Consider the following 24,758-nt stretch of genomic DNA (forward strand, 5'->3'; position numbering starts at 1 on the left):
TTCACATTTCAATAAATAATATTTGTGGAAAAACAGCAGAATGTAGCAAACATGGACATGGGTTGACCTACTAAGAGGCAGATATGGTCTTGTAGATTTGAGATGATTTTTTCTTCCAAAGGACATCAGCTTTTAGCAGTTGATAATCCCTTCTCTAAAAGGAAGGAGGAGAATTTCAAACACTTTTAACAATTGTTTAAGGAATGCATTTTGAATAGTCCCAAAGCCCCTTAAATTCTCTTTCAATATTAATATACTTTTTAAAATTCAGGTAAAAATAATCCAATCAATCTCATTATTTTTAATTTGATTACTCACTCAATGACTTTTGGGTCACAGAATCCACATCTCATACTCTGATTGCTGGGATAAATTTAGACCCAATTTTTCATCTGATGGATCCATTTTAGTTGAGTAGAGTTATGTGATTTTCCAAATTTCAAATAATCTTTAAATTTCATTGGCAAAAATGATTAATTTGATTTGATCAGTATGGCTTGTATACATATAAATTAAATGTTAATCTATAGGCCATAAATATGTACAAGTTAGTTAAAAATAAATATTTTCCATGTTAAAAAATCTTAGGTGATATAATCAACATTTAAAGGAAAATATAGAGGAAGTAAAACATACATAGTATGTTTTCATACCTACATACAGGTATGTATGAAACAGCATACTAACACTGCATAACCTCTGTTTGTATACCTATTCCATAGTGACTTACAAATACATAATATCTGCTTTTACAAAAAATTCTATAAAATGCCAGAAATAGAATTCAAAGTAATGATCCTAAGAAAATTCAACATGATAGTAGGAAATACAGATAGTTTAAAAAATGGGGAGGGGTGTTGGGTGACATGAATAAAAAATTTACTATGAAGTTAGAAATCATTAAAAAGTCTGAATAGAAATTTTGAAGCTGAAAACTTCAATTAATGAAATAAAAATATAATGATTTTGACAGCAGAATACATAAAACAAAAGAAGGACAAAAACTTTTCAAATAACACAGTCACATATAAATAAAATGAAAAAAAAACCTACTTGAAATATGGGGTACCATTAAATCACAAAATATGTGCTTTATAGGAATTTCTGAGGGAAAAGAGAAGGAAAAAGGCATTTAGAAACTGCTACATAAAAAAGTTGAAATTTCCCTATGTATGAAAGGCATGTGGTTATCCAGATACAGGAAACACAAAGGATCCCATGCAGAGTCAACCAAAAATTACTTTCTCCAAGGCATTTTGTAGTCTAATTGTCAAAAGTTAAGGACAAGGAGAGATTCTTAAGTGCAAAAAATATAAAAGCATTGAGTTACATATAAAGGAATACTAGTTAGGCTAACACAGACTGCATTTAAGTGGTGTTGCTTGTAATGTCTCTTTTTCAACTCTAATTTATTTTTTTCTCTTTAATTTTTTGTTGATCTGATATATTGTTTTATCTACTCCAAAACCAGCTATTTTTCTTGATCCTTCCAATTTTATTTATTTTCTGATCTTATTATTTCTCATGTCCTGCTAATTTTAAATTAGATTTATTCTTGTTTTACTGTCTTCAAGACACATTGTTGGATAATTTATTCGAGACATTTCTCTTTTTTAATATGAGCTCTTAATGCTCTAAATGTCCCTCTTAATTTCTGCTTTTGCAGTGTCACACAGGTTTTGATATGTTTTGTGTTTTCATTTTCATTTATTTCAGAAAATTTCCCGTTTTAAACATTTAAAATTAAACATTTAAATTAAAATTTAAACAATTAAAATTTCCCGTTTAATTTCTGTTATGATCTATGGATCACTTAGTAGCATGTAACTAATTTCATTATATTCCTAAATGTTCTATTGTTCCTTTTTGTTGACTTCTAATTTCATTCTTTGTGATATGAGAAGATACAAGATATGATTTCAATTTTTTTAGTTTACTGACACTTGAGCTGTGGCTTAATATATTAGTCTGTCATAGAAAATTTTCCATGTGCTAATGAGAGAAATGTTATTCTGTACCTGTTGGGAGAAATGTCCTGCAAATTTCTGTCAGGTCCATTTGCTCAATAATATGGTTCCAGTCTGATGTATCTTTGTTCATCTTCTGTCTGGAACACCTATTCTTTACTAGCAGATGGGTGTTGAAGTAACCACTGTTTTTGTATTGGTGTCAATCTCTCTCTTTAAGTCTAATAGTATTTGCTGTATGTATCTGAGTGTTCTTGTGTTGGTATTGTTTATGTTTATTACTGTTACATCTTCTTGGAGAATTGAGCTTTTATCAATCGAACTTCCTTTTCTATCTTTTTACTTTTGGATTTAAAGTCCATTTTATGTGATATGAGTATAGCTATTCCTACTCAATTTTGGTTTCCATTTGCCTGTATTTTTTCCCAGCCCTTCACTTCAAATCTATCTATATCTCTATTAGTGAAGTGAGTTTCTTGTAAGCAGTATATATTCAGGTCTGATTTTTTTTTTAATCCATTTGGCCAACCTAAAGTTTTTGGTAGGAGAATTTAATCCATTGACATTCAAGGTTAGTATTGATAGATAAGGACTAACATTTGTCATTTTGTTGACTGGTCACTGATTTATTCTGGTCTGTTCATGAACTTGGTAGTGTCATATGTTTCCTTGTCCACTTCTACTGCAGGACTCATTTCAGAATTTCCTGTAAGGCTGGTCTGGAGATGGTGAAATACAATTTCTTGTCAAGTGGTCTGGAAGAAAATACCTAATTTCTCCTTCTCTTCCAAAGGATAACTTCTCTGGAGATAATATTCCTGGTTGGAAATATTTTTTGATTTATTTATTTATTTGAAAGTCAGAGTTAGATAAAAAGAAGGATAGACAGAGAGAGCTCCCATTCACTGCTTCACTCCCCAGAAGGCTGCAATGGCCAGGGATGAGCCAAGCTGAAGCCAGGAGCCAAGAGCCTCCTCCAAATCTCCAAGGTTAGCAGCAGGGGCCCAAATACTTGGATCATTTTCTGCCGCTTTTCCCAGGCTATTAGCAAAGAGCTGTATCAGAAGTGGAGCTTCTGGGAAACAAACCGGCACCCACATGGGATGCTGGTATTGAAGGCAGTGGCTTTACCTGCTATTCCACAACACCAGCCCCAGAGAATTTTTTCTTTTAAGAAAATTTATATATCATCCCACTCTCTTGTGACTGTTGTATTTCTGCAGAGACATCTGCTGTTAGTCTAATTGGTTTTCCTTTATATTCAATTTGATATTTTTTTTCTATCTTTAAGGTTCTCCTCTTGTCCTTAATTTTGACAATTTGAACATCTTGGAGATTTTTTTAGTTGAATCTGCTTGAGGTCCTTTGAGCTACCTGTATCATGATGTCCATGTCTTTTCAAGACCTATGTGATTTTCAAATACTGTTTCATTTAGCAAATCCTCAATGTTTTTTCCTTCTCTTCTCCTTCAGGAATCCCTATAACAGAAATAAATGATCATGTAATGGTATCCCATATTTCAGGTAGGATTTTTTCATTCCTTTCTCTTTATGTGTATGTGGTTGTGTCACTTCAAAAGACTTGTCCTCCAGACAAGAAATTCATTCCTTCACTTGGTCTATTGTCCCATGAATCCCTCAATCATATTTTTTGTTTCAATGATTAAAGTTATCACCTCCAAAATTTCTAATTTGTTCTTCTTAATCATTTATATATCCCTTAGTGCAAAAATTCTTGACAAAATTCTGGCAAACTGAATCTAACAGCATAGCAAAATTTATATACCACTATCAATCGGGATTTATTTCTGCAATGAAAGGTTGTTTCAACATACACAAATCAATCATGTGATACACCAGAACAACAGATTGAAAGATAAAATCTACTTGATATTCTCAACAGATGCAGAAAAATATTTAACAAAGTTTAGAATCCATTCATAATAAAACCTCTCAATAAACTAAGCATAGAAGTATCTTAAGTCAGTACAATAGAGGCCATCTATGACAAATATACAACAAACATAAAAATCAATAGGGAAAATTGGAAATATTTTCTAAAAGATTTGGTAAAATAAAAGGGCACCTATTCTCCTCGCTTCTATGCAATATATTACTGGAAGACCTCCAGAGCAGTTAGACCATAAAAAGAATTAAAGCCATCAAATCATGAAGCAAGAAATAAAATAGTCCCAGTTTGCAGATATAAAGTCTTACATATAGAAACCTAAAGACCCAAAAACTATTAGAACTTATAAGCAAATTAAGTAAAGTTGAAGAACACAAAAATCAACATGTAAATAAAAGTAACCATTTGTACACTAATAACAAACCATCTTTAAAATGAAATTAAAACCACATCATTTCTAATAGCATCAAAATAATGAAATACTCAGGAATAAATTTAACAGAGGAAGTGAAAGATGTCTACATTAAAAACTACAAAATGCCAATCAAAGCACAAATAAACAGAAAGTCATCACATATTTATGGATTTGGATAATTAAAGAGTTCATAAATACGCAAACTATAGATTAATGCAATCTCTCTCAAAATTCCAATGGCATTTTCCATAGAAATTGAAAAAGTATTTCTTAAAATTCATATAGAACTACAAAAGACCCCAGCAGAGTCAAACTAAGGTTGGGAAGAACATAGTAAGAAGTATCACATTTCTTGACAAAGTTGTATTGCAAAGCTATAGTGTATAGTTTATTTATTTGAAGGGACAGAAATACAGGGATATATAGGTAGATCTTCTATTTATTGCTTCACTCCTTAAATTTCTACAATAGCCAGATCTGGGACAAGATGAACCAGGAGCCAGGAACACCCTCCCAACATCCCATATGGGGAGCAGTGGTCCACGTACTTGGCCATCTTTTGCTGTCATCCCAGATACATTAGCAAGATGCTGAATTGGAAGAAGAGTAGCAGGACATGAACCAGCAGTCCGACATGGGATGCCAACAGTATCCCTTTTCTATTTCTGTTGCCTTCTCTTCAATATAATATCTCATTGCTCACACCAAGACTTTTCCAATAGCCTACATAGGTTATCACTATTCCACATTACCCTTAGTTATTCTCCTCCAAACATTGTTGTTAATTATCACCTCCCAGCTTAAAATCATGCATACTGATCCTCATTAGCACAACCATTGGCTCACCCATCAAGAGCCACTATGAAATTCTTACTTCCCCATCCATCAGTGCCTATCTAAGGCAGAGAATTTCACAACCCACCTGCTCCCCAGGCTAGTGGATCTTTAATAATTAGTTCCTTATTCTGGCCCAAGGTCCTATCATATCCCTGGTGTCTACACTGAACCTGTGTTCCCAATGATGATGCCTTGGCAGTGTGGCACCCGTGTCTTAGAAAACAATGTGACTAAGTGAGAGGAGGCAGAGTGTAGCTGGGTTATGGCCAATCACAGAGTACTGCTGCACACTCTCAATGCTCCTTGGCTGCCCAGAGCAGCTCATAGCAGAGAGAACTATGCTCACAGAAAGGACTGTGAAGATCATGTGTAGTGCATAAGGTGGTACAGATGAGTGTTACAAAGGTGACCACTCCTCTCTATCCAGTTAACCAGAAGAGAGCTACCACACCCAACCTGGGTGTTACCCTGGATACTCACCCCATCCTGGAGTACTGACCAGAGCCCCTTGGCCACACTCACCACACACCTCTTGGTATTCACTTAATGTGTAGACAATCTGCTAAGCCACAGAGGCTTAGCTCAAAGATAAAAGCCATCAGAGGGGACAAAAATTCTACAAATGCCTAAAACTAAATGCAGAACTTCAAGAAACAAGAAAAAGGGAGACACTATGACCCCCCAAAGGTACACAACATTCCAATATTGTAATGTGAAGATGAATATTGAGGAAATATCAGAAATGGAATTCAAAAAATTAATCATAGTTTTACTCAAAAGAATTGGAAGAAAATCCATGAAGTAAAGTAAACCATATATGATATGAATGAAAATTTTCCAGGAAATTAAGATTTTTAAAAAGAAATGAAAATGATATACTAGAATGATTAATTCAACTGATCAAATAAAAATGCAGTGGAAACCTATAACAACAGAATTGATGAGACAGAAGAAAGAGTATCTGAGTTAGAAGACAAATCTTGGAAGAATGTCCAGCATATGGGTCTTAGGAGTTTCTAAAGGTGTGGAAAAGAGAAAGGACTAGAAGACCTACTCAGTAAAATAATTACAGAAAAATTCCATAACTTGGAGAAACAAATGTCCAAGTACAGGAAGCACACAGAACTCCTAACAGATAATGAGAAGAGATCTTTACCTCACCATGACACATTGTACTTAGACTTTTCACAGTTAAGCATAAAGAAAAGATTCTAAAGTGTGCATGATAAAAATGCCAGATTACTATCAGAGGATCTCCAATTAGACTCACAACTCACTTCTCATCAGAAACCCCACAGGCTAGAAGATGATGTCAAAATATAGTCCAAATAGGAAGAGAAAGAAACTGTCAACCTAGAATACTGTACCCTGAAAGCTCTCATCTATGAATGAAGGTGAAATAAAGACCTTCTATAACAAACAGAAATTGAAATAATTTGTCACCATGCATTCAACCTTACAAAAGGTTCATAAGGCTGTGCTACGCACAGAAACACATCAAGAAAGTCATCATCAAGAAAGAATACAAACACAGTGAAAACCAGTAAAATTACAAAAGAAATGCAAAGTAAACAATAGGAATATTCACAGAAAAATGACAGGATCAAGTAGTTACTTATGAATAGTTACCTGAATGTAAATGGCCTCAACTCTCCAGTTAAGAGATACAGACTGGCTGAATGGGTTAAAAAACAAGACCATCTATTTGCTTATTACAAGAAACACACCTAACCAACAAAGATACATGTACACTGAAAATGAAAGGGTGGAAAAAGATATTCCATGATATTGGGAAAAAAGGGCTGTGTAGCCATCCTAATATCAGACAAAATAGGCTTTAACACAAAACTGTTAAAAGAGACAAAGAAAGACACTATGTAATGATTAAAGGATCAATACAACAGGAAGATGTGACTATAATAAATGTATATGCAACCCATTAGAGAGAGTAGCTATTTAAAAGAACTGTTAACAGATCTAAAGGGAGACATAGACTTTGATGCATAGTAATGGGGGACTTCAACATCCCACTTTCATCATTGGATAGATCTAACAGATAGAAAATCATCAAGGAAACAACAGAGCTAATTGACACTACAGACCAAATGGACCTAACTGATATCAATAGAACTTTTCACCCCACGGTTGCAGAATACACAGTCTTCTCAGTGGTGCAGGGACTCTTTCTAGGATAGACCATACACTAGGCCATAAAGCAAGTCTCAGCAAATTCAAAAAAATCAAAACCATACCATCCACCTTCTCAGATCACAATGGATTTAAGCTCAAAACCAACAACTCAAGAATCTCAAGAATGTATGCAAACACCTGGAGACTGAACAACATGCTTCTAAATGAACAGTGTGTTGTAAGAGAAATCAAAAAATTCTGGAAATGAATGAAGATGACCTTACTTCATATCAAAACTTACAGATTTGCATTTAAGTGTTAAAGTGTCGTAAACTTCATACAACATGGCCTGACCAAGCAAATCTTTAATTCAAGCTAAGCTCCTCTCAGCAGTAGCACAATTGTTATGAAATCTTGGGGGAACAGGAGTTTGGATGACAGAAATCGCAGGTGTCATGAAGCCTGGATTGACTGAGGCACGGAGTCAGAGGCGTCACACACGAGAAAAAGGTGTGATAAGTTAGTTTAATTGCTGGTCTACCACAGCATGTTGCTTTCTTCTGACTGTCAAGACACCGGTTCACCTGAAACTTGTCAGCGCGTCCCGCGTGCCTGGCTGAGCGCCCCCCAGCCCGGCCTACCTCGCACCTGCGTCGGTGCTGTCCTGCGCTCGCTGACAGGTCCCTGCTCCTGAAGCGTCACCTCCCAGCCCCAGTGAATCTCCGCAGTCCACTCGCACTGCGGCCTGTTCGCCACCTCGTCCTCCCATTGCAGCAGCAGCAGTGGCCGCGCCGACAGCGAGGGAAAGGGCAGAGCCAGCGGGAGCGACCGGCGGGCCGGGCTTCCGAAGCAGCAAGGGGCAGGGAGGTGCGACGGGAGCCCGCACCACAGGGAAACGGGGCGGCGAGGCGCAGGGCAGCGCCCAGGCACCCAGCGACTTCCAGGCACGCAGCCCCGCCTCCAGGGCGCTCTCCCACCCGCGCTCCCACGCCGCTCGCTCGCAGCCCCAGCAGCAGCCGCCGCAGCATCACTTCACACAAAGGACCGTAACCCGCCGAGCAGCTCCGCCACCTCCGCGTCGTCCTCCGGCGACAGCAGCCCCGACAGCGCGGCTCGGGCGCGGCGGCGCGGAACCTATCGCTCCCTGCAGCCGAGGCGGCGGCAGCGGCTTTTTTTCTTAATTTTGCTTTTTTTTTTCTTCCCCTCACACCTCTTCGCCTTTCTGTGGTTCCACCCACTTCTTCCCCACCTCCTCCCATAAACAACTTTCCTACCCCCCCCCCAATAAATAAATAAAAGGAGGAGGGTGGGGGAGGAGTAGAAGGAAAAGGAGGCAGCTCCAGAGAGCGAGGCAGAGTCCGACCCGACAGCCGGCAGCCCGCACGCACCTCACACCATGAGATGGCGACGTGCCCCGCGCTGCTCCGGGAGTCCGGGCCCCGCCGCCCATTCGCCGACGCCGCTGCTGCTGGTGCTGCTGCTGGGGACCGCGGCCCTGGCGGCGGGGACGGTGGCCGGCGACGACTCGGCTCCCGCGGGGGCTCGGTGTGCTACTCGTCCCCGCCCAGCGCGGGCTCGGTGCAGGAGCAGGCTCAGCGCGCCGCCGCGGTGATCCAGGGAAAGGTGCGCCCGCCGCGGCGGCAGCAGGGGGCGCTCGACAGGAACGCGGCGGCGGCGGCCGGCGAGGCAGGGGCGTGGGGCGCCGAGCGCCAGCAGCCAGCCGCCGGCCCGGGGGCGCTGGGGCTGCCCGCCGAGGACCCGCTGTCCGCCGCCCACGGGACCCTGCCCTCCCGGCCCACGACCCTGGCGCCCAGCCCCGGCGAGCCTGCGGAGGAGGAGGCGCCCTGTCTGGTGAAGGTGCACCAGGTGTGGGCAGTGACAGCCGAGGCTTGAAGAAGGACTCTGCTCACGGTGCGCCTGCGGACCTGGGGCCATCCGGCTTCCCCGTCCTGCGGGAGGCTCAAGGAGGACAGCAGCTACATCTTCTTCATGGAGCCGGAGACCGACAGCAGCAGCAGCAGCAGCAGCCGCGCACCGGCCGCCTTCGGAGCCTCTTCCTGAACCTCAAGAAAGAGGTCAGCCGAGTGCTGTGCAAGCGGTGCGGTAAGTTGCTGGCGCGCGGGCGAGGGGCGCGCGGGGCTTCCACGGCGGCGGGACGGAGGCGGCCCCCTTGCAAGGGAGGCTTCGCGGCTCCCAGGCTTCCCGGCCGCGACTTGGGCTCTGCTGCTGGTGGAAAGCCCAAGTTTGCACCTTGGTTGGGGCGTTCTGAAGCTTTTTTAAATTTAGCTTTTTGGGGGTTGCTTCACTGCGTGGCCCCGAAACGTGTCAGTGGCTTTCTCCGCGTGTGGCTGCTTGAAGTTGAATGTGGCGAGGAGGCGCTGGTGCTGGGCCGCCCCGTGGGGGCTTTTTCCTGGGAAGGAGGACGGGTCGGATAGGACTGGGCCTGGGCGCCCGGAGTGTGGAGATGGTCGCGGCTTGGTGCGTGTGGAGAGCGGGCAGGCGGAGGACGGTCGCCCACAGAGCTGGCGGGAGTTTGTGGGGGACTCCATGTCCCGCAGATGGGTGCAATGTGCACCTTGTGAGTCTCTCTGGGTGTGAGAACGCTAAAGTTTCGTTGAACAGAATTACGGAGTGGCATGTGGAAGGCCCTGGAGAAGGCCTTGGGAAGATAAGCGTCGCAGCCAGTTTCCCACACCTTTTCCCCTTAGGCCATTGAAGTGTGCTTGCCCCAGGGGTGCCTGGTAGGATCAGGTTGGCGAAATCGGCTGAAAAATTTCACTACCCTTCTAAGGTAGCATTTCATTTATGCCATTCGTAAAATAATGTCTGTGATATAAACATCTGTGTAACTTACTGATAACCTGCTGTGTGTTGATGATTACATGGTATTCTTCGCAAACCACAAATTCACATGATTACACATCACCAATTCTAATACACGTAATAGCATTCTCCCTCTGTCTTTATGCATCTACTAGATGGTTGGGTTAATTGAATTTTCACAAAACTCAGCACCAGGCCATGCTTTGTCTGCCTATAATACAGAGTGTGTCAGATCTTCTCAATTTGTATCCGGTGATGGCCAACTATTTAAGTTGCGGTCGACATTTGGGGGGCTTTTGTCCTACTGTTAATTAATACCTAATGATTTGGCTTTCATTAGAGGAAAGAGCATTGTTCACTCATGGTTCCCTTATTTTAGCAATGGACTTGGTGTGCCAGAGACCTGTTAAGACTGCACCACTCTGTGGCAGAAGCTGTTCAGAGAGCGGTGCTGAAGCAGCTGAGTGACGCTGGGACTCCCTGAGACTGGCTGACAGGTGTCACTGGGGAACATGGCAAGCACTCTGCTGGGAGCTCTCTTAACAGGGAACACAGAAGCTCAGCAGTGTTGTACTGCAGCATATGTTATTCTGTTACAGAAGCCAAAACAAAACCTTTTAAGCCACATCCTGTCCAGTTTTCACATGTTTGATATGTAATTGGGGAAGGATGTTTGCCTTTACCCCAAACTGAATGGGTTTTGGTGGGAAGCTAACATCAAGAGGATTAGGATTAGGTTTGCAGGGATGCCTGGAATTGGGGTGCATTGCTAGGGTAGCAATGGGGTGGTTATACCTTTTAACTAGAAATACATGTCAGACTTCAAGGGTAAAGTTCCTAACAGCATCAAGAGGATGTTTGGACGTGTAAAATGCATGGTCTGGAAGAATAATGTATGTTTATGTTTCTTTGGGGGTGAGGGGGAAGCTTTACTGTAGGTAGTATGGTTTGGCCCTTTTGTTTTCTAGTCAAAAGAAATACATAGCTGTAACTTGTGGTATGTCAAAGAGGATTGGTCTATAATGAATTGGAAATCTCCCTACATGACATTGGGTAGATGTAGAAATCAGAGTTCCTGCTCTGGGTTTGTGTGACTAAGTGTGAGCTTGGTGATTTTAGTGTTACGTAACAAAGTAGGATATTGCATGGAATCAATAGATAGAGCTAAGGAGTGAGAGAAGTCGTCCTGAAAGTTTCTCTTGAATTTCCATCAACAGAGTCTTTACCATGGTGTCCGAGGATGAAAGTAAATGGTACAAGCTATTTTACATAAAATTAGTAAATCTGTAGTTGGAATACTGGATGCAAAGGTGTGAGTGTGTGTATTGGGAAACTTGACAATTCGTCCAGTTGTATGATCTCAGTTAATAGTGCTAAAGGAGCACAGACACCTGGTGTGTGTGTGGTGGGGGGGATGCAGAGAATAGGGGCTGAATCACCCTGGTTGAGCTGCTTCTGTGTGTGTGTTCGTCTGGTCAGAAGGTTTCAGGAAGAATGATGGAGCAGAGGGTCCTTATCTAAGGACAAGAAGCTGCCCTGGGGGCCCGATGGCTGTGTACAAGCTTGAGCCATGGTGTGTGGCAGGAGAAGGAATACAGCAGAGTCATTTGTGAGATCCTAACCAGGGGAACAGTTTCCAGCTCTCTAGTTCTCAGCTGCAGAGCTTCCTACAAGTTGCTTCCTAGTGTAGAAACTGCACATGCAGCAGATTAGCCTTAGGCTTGAGCTAATAGAAATCTGCCTGCATTTTGTGTTCTTTGCCCCCTCCATCTATATAAACTCCTGGGTAGTGTCTAGATAAAAAGAAGCTCTTTGAAAAATGGACCTTTTGAAACAGAAACTGTCCGTGTGTTTTTACATGACAACATGGAATTTCATAGCTTGTTTGCTTCCTAGTTGAAGTTAAATAAGTTACACTTCCATCACAGCTATTTGAATTCTTTCCAGTCCTTGGTTTTTCTCTTACTGAATAACCTAAGAAATGTTCCTGTGTTATGTTCATCAGAATGAAAAATGATTTGCTGTTCAATTAAATTTTTATTCAAATAAGTTACTGTTTGATGTGCTACACTTTGAGTTTCTTAACCTTGTGGTTACACCAGCCAGAAACTAATTTCGAAAATGGAGTAAAAATAGTGATGCTGAGTAATATCTGCAAATGGGCCATGACAGATTTATGTGTCAATTATGTTATAATCCAATGTAAATATTTGTCATATGATAGTGGAGTGAAGGCATGTGCATATATTGATAATGTGAACATGTTTATCAAATATTTAAGATAAATGACAGTCACTTTTTCCAATAGCTTTAATTACTATTTAATGATGTACATTGACCTTACAGTGAAAAAAATGCTGCAGAGATTTTTCCAGTCAGCACTGAAGAAAATTATTCTTATCAAAATCTATATTAAGGAAGTAGCAATAGTAAGAGATACAGCTTGACTGCTTGTACTTCATAGATACACATGTAAATATAATTTCCCAAGTGTTGGTGACTGCTCTCTTTAAGCCAAAAAGGGTTGCTGTCAAAAATCTATACTGGGTTTAAAACACTTCCTTCTGTTGAGAAGAGACTAATGTATGAATGTATTTATATTAATGCTTAAAAATGAAGCTGAGATGGATCATTTGGGAAAACAATTCCTTAGAATAAACATATTTAAAAATAGATTTAAACATCTCAGGACATTTTACCAGCACGAGGGGACAGTTCTCATTGGCTGTGGGGGATCTATAAATCCTCAGAATTTAGGGAAAGTTTTACCATATGTCTTAATGTGTTATGCAACACTGGGAAGCTTAAACAAACCTAAGGATCAAAACAGGGAGCTGTCTTTCCCTGGCCTGTATATTTTTAGCAAATGAAAGTGAAAGACGTCATTGGGAGGGTTATTGACCTTGTTAAATATAATCTGTTTTTTGTTCATGAAATCTCCTTGGCTTCAATACCCGTTTTCTTCCTGTGTTTTTTTTTTATTATAAACACATCATATTTTAAAGCCTATTTTTGCATCTGAGTTAAAATTTATGAATTGGCCAGCTGTTCAAAGACCTTCAAGCACTTGTCTTCCTTTAGTACTTCACAACACCTGGATTTTTACTGTTTGTTTTTAATCTCAAATTATATGAAAAAAAAATCTCTAAATGGCTCTTTTTGAATGGATTTTTTCACTAGCTTTATGTAAGTAAATAATAGTGAAAATTGGTAAACAATAGCTTTTAAACTGACTCAAACAACAATTTGTTACAAAGAAAAGTAAAATGACAAAAGTTTTTGTGAGGAATTGAAAACATTGTTAGAATTTTTATTTTTAAATAGCAAAAATGGACATTACAGACAGTTTTCAATGCACATATGAGTTCTCTAAATTTGTGCATGCCTTTGTTACTGTGTGTTCTTAGATGATCAGAAAATTTGAGTTAGTGATGTTATGTAAGAATGGATGGATGACCTGTATTCCCCCAAATATCTATTTCTTTATAATATTTGAACAACTGCTAAGTGGCATGCTCTGTTTGAATCTAAAGTTGAATAATTTGAGAATTTTACAGAGGGATTGTGCTATCTGCAAGGTTGTGTTTTCAAATTTCCCAAGTATAGTGCTACAGTGTACTGGAAGCAAACCTGTTTCTGAAGACTTGCCTCCTGAATTTCCTGCCCAAATGAACTGCATGGGTTAGAGTAGACAAAAGCAACTTTGGTGAAGTGGAAATCTAAACGTGGGTTGGCATGGATCCAATTATTAAGAAACAATTCCCCCCAATGTAGCCATCTTGGAGAGAGATGCTTAAGAGGTAATTTTCATTAGTTTTTGATCTTGTTCAAGAAAAACAGGATTTTTGTCCCAGTGGAACATAGTTTCCTAGGAAACTTTTTCAACGAAAACACTTTTATTTAAATTATGCAAACTTCATGCATTTCATAAATACAACTCTAGGAATATAGTGATTCTTCAAACCCTACCCACCATCTCACCTGAACTCCCACTCTTCTTCCTCCTCCCTCTCCTATCCCCATTCCTTTTTAAAAAAAATATATATTTTAAACTGTTTTTGTTGTTGTTTATTTGAAAATCAGAGTTACAAGGAGAGAGGAGAGGCAGAGAGAGAGAGAGAGGTCATCCACCTGATGGTTCACTCCCCAATTGGCCACAATGGCCGGAGCTGAGCCTCCGGGTCTCCCATGCGGGTGCAGGGACCCAAGGACTTGGGTCATCTCCTACTGCTTTCCCAGGCCATAGCAGAGAGCTGGATCAGAAATGGAGCAGCCAGGACTCGAACCAGCACCCATATGCGGTGCTGGTGCTTCAGGCCATGGTGTTAACCTGCTGTGCCACAGTGCCACCCCCATTCCATTCCTTTTTGTTGTTGTTGTTTTTACTAAGATTTATGTTCTTTAAATATCATTCAGAAACTAACCTTTAAGTAATAAACAGAGATCGTAGCCCCAACACTGTTTTTACAATGTTTATTGGATCAACAAAAAATATTCTCTTGAGAATAGGAATCATATGTTTTAACACACCAAAGAGAGTATATTCTAGGTATTAACCATTGGAACTGTAACTACCACTTGTTGATCACCTATGAAGTTTTAAGTCAATGGGTTTATTCATCTGTTTCCTCAGTCCATCACATGTTAAACAAGCAAGACCCCTACCTTTCACCTTACACAAAAATCCACTAAACATGGATTAAAGACCTAAATCTATGACCTGACACTATCAAATTATTAGAGAACATTGGAGAAACCCTGAAAGATATAGGTACCAGCAAAGACTTCTTGGAAAAGATCCAGGAAGCACAGGTAGTCAAAGCCAAAATTTACATTTGGGATTGCATCCAATTAAGAAGTTTCTGTACTGCAAAAGAAACAGGAAAGTGAAGAGGCAACCTACAGAATGGGAAAAAAATATTTGCAAACTATGCAACAGATAAAGGGTTAATAACCAGAATCTACAAAGAGATCAAGAAACTCCACAACAACAAAACAAACCACCCACTCAAGAGATGGGCCAAGGACCTAAATAGACATTTTTCAAAAGAAGAAATCAAAATGGCCAACAGACACATGAAAAAATGTCCAGGATCACTAGCAATCAGGGAAATGCAAATCCAAACCACAATGAGGTTTCACCTCACCCCAGTTATAATGGCTCACATGGAGAAATCTACCAACAACAGATGCTGGAGAGGATGTGGGGAAAAAGGGACACTAACCCACTGTTGGTGGGAATGCAGACTGGTAAAGCCAGTATGGAAGTCAGTCTGGAGATTCCTCAGAAACCTGAATATAACCCTACCATACAACCCACCCATCCCACTTCTTGGAATTTACCCAAAGGAAATTAAGTTGGCAAATAAAAGAGCTGTCTGTACTGCAATGTTTATTGTAGCTCAATTCCCAATAGCTAAGACTTGGAATCAACCCAAATGCCCATCCACAGTAGACTGGATAAAGAAATTATGCGACATGTACTCTATAGAATAACTATACAGCAGCAAAAAATAATGAATTCCTGTCGTTTGCAGTAAAATGGAGGAATCTGGAACACATCATGCTGAGTGAAATAAGCCAGTCCCAAAGGGACAAATATCTTATGTTCTCCCTGATCGGTGAGAACTAACTGAGCACCAAAAAGGAAACCTGTTGAAGTGAAGTGGACACTATGAGAAACAGTGACTTGACCAGCCCTTGTCCTGACTGTTGATGTACAACTTTATACTTTATCTCTTTTAGTATTTTTTGTGTTCTACTTAATACAATTGGTTGAACTCTGTAATTAACACACAATTGTTCTTAGGTGTTTAAACTGAACTGAAAAGTGATCTGGGTTAAATATAAGAGTGAATAAGAGATGGAGAAGATGTACAGTTTGGGAGATGCTCAAGCTGACTTGCCCCTAAATGGTAGAGTTAGAAATGTGCAGGGGATTCCAATTCAATCCCATCAGGGTGGCATGTACCAATACCATCTCACTAGTCCAAGTGATCAATTTCGGTTCATAATTGATCACACTGATAGGTCTAAGAGTCAAAGGGATCACATAAACTAGACTAGTGTCTGAAAATACTAACTGATAGAATTAAAAAGGGAGAGAACAATCCAAGATGGGAAGCAGGTAAACTTGCCAATTTAGAACATCACATATGGAGAAATTTCTTTCAAAAGTGATAAAGTAACTACTGCCCACACAAACAAAAGCTAGGGTAGGAATCAGCCCTTAAGCACTCTGGACTGGCTGATAAGCCCATGAGAGCATTTCAGGCATGGAAAGCCAAGTGGAAAAAGAAAAGAGAGAGAGAGTCTATATGAAGAATCTCTGTGAGACACCAGTGCAAATAAGGGGCCATCAAAGAAGGATGTAATATTCTCTGTAAGCAGGAGAGAACTTCCACTTTGCTTATGGCCCTGATTAAATACAGATGGAGTTTGTGGACTCAGAAGGCTTCCATAGCCTTGTCAACTCATGGCAAAAGCCTTTGGTAATCACTGATGTCATAAATAAGAGTGTTAATTGTTAACAACAGGAATCACTGTGTACTGACTCCCCATGTAGGACCTCTGTTCTTAATGAGCTGTACTATGAGAATTAACTGCAAAATTTGTTCTCAAACAGTATTTTGTGTGTGGGTGTGTGTGCAAATTGTTGAAATCTTTACTTAGTATGCCTTTTGTATATAAAGTTAATTAAAAATTAATCTTAATGAAGAATGGGATGGGAGAGGGAGAAGGAGGTGGGAGAAGTGTGGGGGTGGGAGGGCAAGTATAGGGGGAGGAATCTCCACATTCCTAAAGTCATACCTATGAAATTTGCATTCATTAAAGTTTTCTTTAAAAGCTGAGGGAGAACATTATAAGAAGATGATGAGTAGAAAGCACTAGGAATCTCTCAACCTATAAAATAATTATATTGTCAGTTGTAAATACTTCAAATACTTAAAATTCTATACTCTGTTAAGTGTTTGCAAATATGGTGACATGGTTGGATGGTACATTGTGCTTAATTTCAGCAAATTTCAGCTTTTAGTGCAGGAACAGCCACAAATTCCCATCCCCCACTGTCAGCTCCTTGGCAGCAGCTGTGCTCATGCTCTTGGAGCAGCTTGCAGGAAGCATTCAGGAAATGCCTGGACAAAACCATGCCTTGTCCTTCAAATATCAGGATCTGTGCTGTGATCACTGAGTGCTACATCTGGCCAGAGAAGTATCTTCAAAAATTGGAAGGCATTTTTCTTGCACCTACCCCCATTGTGCTAAGTCCCCCCCCTACAGCTGAAATATCCAGTAAAGTCAAAAGGACAACATATTTTTTCTCCTTTTCATTGTTCTCATTTTCCTTTTTGTGAGCCATGCTTTAAAGGAGATTAGAATATTGAAAAACAACTGCTTACTTGGGGAAAATGTGAAAGTGACTGCATGCTCACAGAAGAGCTCAGAAAAGACCCAAGCAGGTCTTAAGTTGACATCTCAAGCTGCTAACAGCACAGTGAAAGCTTATTATAAATAATCAAGAAAAATGAACAAAAATAGCAAATCTTGGGGAATAGGGAAAATCTGCTTTCCAGAGTTACCATATTATTAGAATCAAATCTCCACTTGTCAATAAAAATTCAAAGGTATATAAAGAAATAGAAATGTGTGGTCCATCAAAAAGAAAAAAATCAACTGACACTGTACCTGAATAGGGCTTGATGGCAGATATAGTAGATGAAGACTTTAATAGTGAATAAAATGTGCAAAGAATTAAAAAAGTGGAGAAAGTAAGGAAAACTATGAACAATATAAGAATATCATTAAAGAGAAAGGAAACAGAAGAAGGAAAAAATTCTAAGAGCTGAAAACAACAAAAACAGGAATGAAAAGTTCTCTAGAGGGATCCAGAAGCAGATCTGAACAGATGAAAGAAAGAATCAGCAAAATCGAAGATAGAACGAAGAAAATAAGCAAACCTAAGAAACAGCAAAGATTCAAGAGAACAGAGCCTAAAAATCATGTGTGACACCGTCAGGTGGGATCGTTGTGCAAGTCAACAAAAGGAGAGGGGAAAGAGGAAGGATCAAAAAAGACATGGAAGGTAATGGCTAAAAATCTCCCAATTTGATGAAATGCATGACTGTAACAAACATCAAGCTCACCAAAAACTTCAATTAGGTGAATTCAAAGAGATCCTCACTGAGACATATTACAATCAATATTTTTTTGACAGACAGAGTTAGACAGTGAGACAGTGAGAGAGAGACAGAAAGGTCTTCCTTTTTCCGTTGTTTCACCCCCCAAGTGGCCACTATGGCCGGTGTGTTGTGGCCGGCATGCTGCACCGATCCAAAGCCAGGAGCCCGGTGCTTCCTCCTTGTCTCCCATGCAGGTGCAGGGCCCAAGGACCTGGCCATCCTCCACTGCACTCCTGGGCCACAGCAGAGAGCTGGACTGGAAGAAGAGCAACTGGGACAGAATCCGGCACCCTGACCGGGACTAGAACCTGGGGTTCTGGCGCCACAGGCAGAGGATTACCCTCGTGAGCCATGGTGCTGGCCACAATCAATTTTTTTAAGGGCAATGACCGAAGAATCTTGAAGCAGGGAGGCTGCAGCACTTCACACAAATAATTCTCTGGGAGATTATAAGCAAATTTAACATCCACAGCACTGGAGGGCAGAAGGCAGTGTACCAATTTATTCAAAGTGCCAACATAAAATGATTGTCCAAAGAAAGTCCCAGGACTCTCATGACTTCCCTCTACTCAAGGAAATATAAGCACAAATTCTTCTGAAACTATTTCAGAAAATTGAAGTGGAAGGAATTCTCTCAAAAAAAAAAAAAAAAAAACCAGAATCACCATACCAAAACCAGCCTGGCTAGTCCAGCTGCTACAGGCATTTAAGGATAAACCACTGAATGGGAGATATACATCTCTGTTTCTTTCTCTTGTTCTTGCACTTGCTCTCACTCTCAAATCTGTGTGTGTGTGTGTGTGTGTTTCTGTGTGTTTGTGTGTCACAGTGCTTTTTCTTTTTTTTTTAGAAACCTCTTATTTAATAAATATTAATTTCATAGGTACACCTTTGGGATTATAGCAGTTCTTCCCCCATAAACGCCCCCCTACCCCCAGACCATCCCACCTCCTAATCCCTCTCCCATCCCAATCTGCATTAAGATTCATTTTTAATTATCTTAGTATAGAGTTGATCTGTATATTAAGTAAAGATTTCAACAATTTGCACCCACACAGACACACAAAGTATAAAATACTGTTTGAAGACAAGTTTTATTGTTAATTCTCATGGTACAACACATTAAGAACAGGGGTCCCACATGGGGAGTATGTGCACAGTGACTCATGTTGTTGATTTAACAATTGACACTCTTATTTATGATGTCAGTGATCACTTGAGACTCTTGTCATGAGATGCCAAGGCTATGGAAGCCTCTTGAGTTCACAAAGTCCGACCATATTTAGACAAGACCATAGTCAAAGTTAAAATTCTCTCCTCCCTTCAGAGAAAGGTACCTCCTCCTTTGATGGCCCCTTGTTTCCACCAGGATCTCACTCACAGAGATCTTTCATTTAGGTCAATTTTTGGCACAGTGTCTTGGCTTCCATGCCTGAAATGCTCTCATGGGCTTTTTAGCCAGATCTGAATGCCTTAATGGCTGATTCTGAGGCCAGAGTGGTGTTTAGGACATTTGTCATGCTATGAATCTGCTGTGTGTCCTGCTTCCCATATTGGGTCATTCTCCCCCTTTTAATTCTACCAATTGTTATTTATGTAATCCTTTGATACTTAATCCTATCTTTATGATCAGTTATGAACTTAAACTGATCACTTTAAATAGTAAGATAGCATTGGCACCTGCCAACTTAATGCGATTTTGTGTCCCATAGCAAGGTTTTAGCTTTACCCTTAGGGGTAAGTCTGAGGTAATGTGTCACATTGCTTTTCAAATAAATAAACTTTTTTATAAAATGGGAGAAAATATTCAGCATAGGAAAGGTTTTTTAACTTCTTACAACACACAAAAAAAGTATTTAAAGTGATTAATATGCTAATTACATTTATACTGATTTAAAATATGTGCATTTATACATGCACATATAATGCAAGCTATATCTAATACAATATAAATATATACAATTTTATTTCTCGATTATACTTGATTAAAGCCTGAAAAAATACCTAATAAATAAATTCAGTAAACTTAGAGGACTTCCAATCAACATTCAAACATCACTATTTAAAAAGGCACTTAAGAAAGTAATTTCCTTTACAATAGCATAAAAACTAATAAAATATTTAAGGATTGAATTTAACTGAGGGGATGAAAAGCTTCTACACTAGAAACTTCAAAATGTAGCTAGAAGAAATTAAAGCTGAAAGTTGGAAAGATATCCCATGTTCATAGATTAAAAGTTTTGTTTTTTTAATTTTGGAGATAACATATTTTTAATTTACTCTATAGTCAAAGACTTAATGCTCTTCTAAATAGAGTTCAACCCAGAAGTCTTTCTACTTTTCACTCGTTGAACACTATGGTTAGTGGTGCGTTAAACCTGTGATTATAAAGGAAATTGAGGAGTTTCAAGATGGTGGAATAGCAACAGAAAGGTCTGATTTATGTGGAATGAAGTTAATATTTAAAAAGAGGGAGAAGGTACACGTTAGGATAAAGCTGTGGGAGAACCACAGAAGAAGACCCTGTGAAAGAAATAGGAATGTTCCAGACCTGCATCAAAAGAGCAAATACACAATAGAAGATAACAAAAGCGTGGATCCAGGGAGGAAGATGTGGACCCTGATGAGCCAGGTGAGAGAGGAATCCATGGGCCCACGGCACTGCTGATGCAGTAGGAGGGAGAGCTTGGTGAACTGCTTTTAGAGTGCCACAGGGACACTCTAAGACAGCAGGCAACCAAGCACCCAGAGGCAGGAAAAAAAAAAAAGGCAGTGTATCTCTCTCCCTCCCCCCTTCCCTGCTAGAGCAGAAACCTGCAGTCAAGTGGGGGAAGGACTCAGGCCATTTTTGGACATAGGCAGGTAGCTGCTGTCCTATCTCCCACAGACCTAACCAGAGAGAAAAACCCACCTTCCCCATCAACATTGAATTTGGCTGGGAGGAACACACAGACAGCAGCCCTGGGAACACCATAGCTTCCTTACAGACAGGGCTGGCTAGTGGGATGGAGTGATATTGTGATGCCTCTGACTTGAGTTTTCTTATTTAAGATTGCTTTGGCTATTTAGAGTTTTAGGCACATTATAGATATATTCAACTCCATGTTAGAAATACTAACAACCTGAAATGCTAAGAACCCATTAAGATGACCAAGAACATAAATCAAGTAGTTCTATGGGAAATAGCAAAGCAAACCTGAACAAAAATTAGGGTATACTGTTTATTTTTATTTTGTTACTGCTTATTTTTAATACCTTTTTATTGAGATACAGTTAGATACAAATAAATGCACATATTTAAAAAACATAAGATTTGATATATGATGACATCTATGAAAAAAATCATGCACATGACCCTAAAAGTTTCCTTGTGTCCCTTTTTTTTCTATTGTGGTAAAAGCCATGATATAAAATTTACCAAATTAATGATTTAAATGTGTAATACAGAAGCAGCTACATGCACCTTGTGCAATAAATCTCTAGGACTTTCTCATCTTGCAAAATTACAATTCTATATCTGTTTGACAACAGTTCTGCTAATTGAAGCTTTGTAACCCCTGACCATCGTCTTCCTGTTCCATGAATCTGCACCCAGAATTCCATAATTCTCTACTATTCTGCTGTTTGCTTGTTTGAGTTCGATTTTTTAGATTCTGCATGTTACTAAGACATGCAGTATTTGTCTCCCTGTGCCTGGCATACTTCACTTAATATTATAATCTCCAATTTCAGTCATTTTCTGCAAATGATGGCATTTTGTCATGGGGTGTGTGTGTGTGTGAGAGAGAGAGAGAGAGAGAGAGAGAGAGAGAGAGAGAGAGAGATTGGATAGTATTCTTTTTTTAGAAGCCACATTTTCTTTAGCCACTCATATGTTACACAACTACTTAGGTTGATTCCATAACTTGGCTGTAGCAAATAATACTGTGATGAACATGGGAACACAGATACTCTTTGACATAATGGTTTTGTATCTTTTGGGTTAATAACTGGAAGTTAGATTTCTGGATCACAGTGTAACTCTAATTTTAGTATTTTGAGAAAGCTTCATCCAGTTTTCCATAATAGCTGTGCTAATTCACATTTTCACCAACAGTGTACAAGGGCTTTTGTCTCAGTCCTCATCAATACTTGATATCTTTCATTCTATTTTTTATTGACTTTCTCTCCAGTTGATCTATTCATTTTTGAAAATAAAGGACTAAACTATACTATTACTTCGTTACTTTATTTCTCCCTTCAGTTCTGCAAATGTTTGCCTTTTATTTCTTTTATTTGTGTCCTTTGCTCTTCTCTCTGAATATGTATTTATAATCCCTAATGAAAGACCCTTTTCTGCTTACATTGTTTATTTCTTTGTCTCTTGTGACCATTTTTAAATTAAATTGTATTTTTTTTTTCAAATATAAATATGGTCACCTCTGTTCCCTTTTGGTTCCCATTTGCATGAGATATCTTTTTTCTAATCCTTTCACTTTCAGCCTATGTATGTCCTCATATAATTTGAATCTCTGTAGCCAGCAGTCTCATACTCATTTTTAATCCTTACTTCCCAATGCCTCCTGCTTCTGCCATCCCTTATTCTCCAGAAAATGACTGATTTGTGTTCTTTTACTTTGGATGCATTTGCACTTTCTAGTATTTTATAAAAAAAAAACAAAGTCTATAGTATATGGCTTTTTTGTCTAGTGTAATTAGCATAATTATTTTGAATATCAGGCAGAAAAAATAATAAAACCATCCAGATTACAAGTGCAGAATTAAAACTCTCCTTATTTTCAAGCTCCATAACTGTCTGTGAGAAAATCAGATGAGTTTATAAAAAGCTACCAGAACTACTAAGCAAACTTAGCCAGGTCACAGAACAATATATTCAGTGCCACTTAATTTCCAAGTAGTATCCACTTCACAAATATGACAATTTGCTTATCCATTCTTCTTTTGATGGATATTTTGTGTTTTGTTTCTAGTTTTGTACATGATATAATCCTTATGTAAATGCATGTAAAATTTTTGTATGGACATCTTTTCATTTCTCGAGTTCTAGGAGGTCATAGCTGGGTTCTATAATAGGTAAATATTTAACTTTTTTGAAGCTGCCAAGCAGGTTTCTGTAGTAGTTTTACCATTTTATTTTCCCACTAACTATGTATGAGAATGTTAGTTGAGTTGCTGTACATACTCACTGTTACTGGAGTGGTCAGGCTTTTAATTTTAGATGAATAATAGTGTCTTACAGTGTTTCAGTTTCCATTTACCTAATGATAAATGATATTGAGAATCTTCACAGGCTTATTTGTCATCTGCATGTTTTTTGGTGAATTGTTTGTTCAAATAATTTGCTCATCTTTTTAACTGACTTGTATTCCTGTGAAGTCAGTTCTTTTTATATTCTGGATATAAGGACTTCATCAGTTAGATGTTTTTCAAATATTTTTCCCAGTCTATGGCTTGTTTTTTGTTTACTTATTTCTAATTTTCTTGTCACTATCTTTTAAATAATAATTATTTAAAATAACTAATTTTAATAAAATCCAGTTTGTCATTTATAATCATTATTTTAATTTTAATAAAATTCAGTTTTTCAACTTTCTAATTTATGTATCATGCTTTTGGTTGTGTCTAAGAAATCTTTACCTAACTCCAAGTCACTAGTTGACCTTTATAGATGTGGGATATTGATTTTAAAAATCTTGTTATTATTGATCATGAATATTAAATTGTTCAAGCATTTCCAATTGAGTTACTTTTACATCTTTGTTGAAAATCATTTGTCTGTGTATGAGGTCTGTTTCTAGATTCCCTATTTGTTTCACTGATCTAGTTGTCTGTCATTTTGCTGTGGTCTTATAAAACTTTTGAATTCAGATACTGTTAGTCTTCTATCTTGGTCTTTCAAAGTTGTTTTATCTGTTTCAGGTCCTCTGCATTTGCACATAAATTTTAGAATCCATCCCATTAACTTTCATTTTTATAAAGCTTTCTGGAATTTTTTTTAGGAATGCTTTGATTCTATAGATCAATGTAGGGGGAATTGACATTTCAGTAACATTGAAAATTCCCACCCATGAATTCAGTATATCTCTCCACTGATTTAAGTTTTTATTATTTTTCCTCAGAAATGTTTATAGTTATCAGAGTACAATTTTGGTACTTCTTTAATAAGATTTATACCTAAATGATTTTTTCTAATGTTACTACAAGTGGTTGTGCTTATTTTTAGTTCAATTTCTGATTTTTTAAATTGTTTTAGTGTAGTGAACTTGTGTCCAGCAAACCTTCTAAATTTGCTTATTTGTTCCAGTTGCTTTATAAAGATTGCATCCTATTTTCAAGACAATTAAAGGGTCTGCTAGTAAAAACTATTTTATTTCTCCATTTCAAATATAGATAAGCTTTCACTTATTTTCCCTAACTGCAAAGAACAGAACCTCTTGAACAAGGTTAAAAATAAATGCTATGGTAGACATTTTTGCCTTATTTTTTTATCTTAGGGG

At 38.8% G+C, this 24,758-nt stretch overlaps 1 long non-coding RNA gene across 2 annotated transcripts in view; it reads left to right on the top strand.

Moving 5' to 3' along the window:
- Positions 1–8,979: 8,979 nt before the first annotated feature.
- LOC149125320 (uncharacterized) overlaps positions 8,980–24,758 on the top strand; it is a 73,091-nt gene continuing 57,312 nt past the window's right edge. For both annotated transcript variants that reach the window (XR_016236990.1, XR_016236991.1), the window contains exon 1: positions 8,980–9,361. This is a non-coding gene — a long non-coding RNA (uncharacterized LOC149125320). The remainder of the gene's footprint in view (positions 9,362–24,758) is intronic.

The sequence above is a fragment of the Oryctolagus cuniculus genome, chromosome 7 (genome assembly GCF_051225735.1).
Source record: "Oryctolagus cuniculus isolate XC-2025 breed Fujian yellow rabbit chromosome 7, ASM5122573v1, whole genome shotgun sequence".
NCBI lineage: Eukaryota > Metazoa > Chordata > Mammalia > Lagomorpha > Leporidae > Oryctolagus > Oryctolagus cuniculus.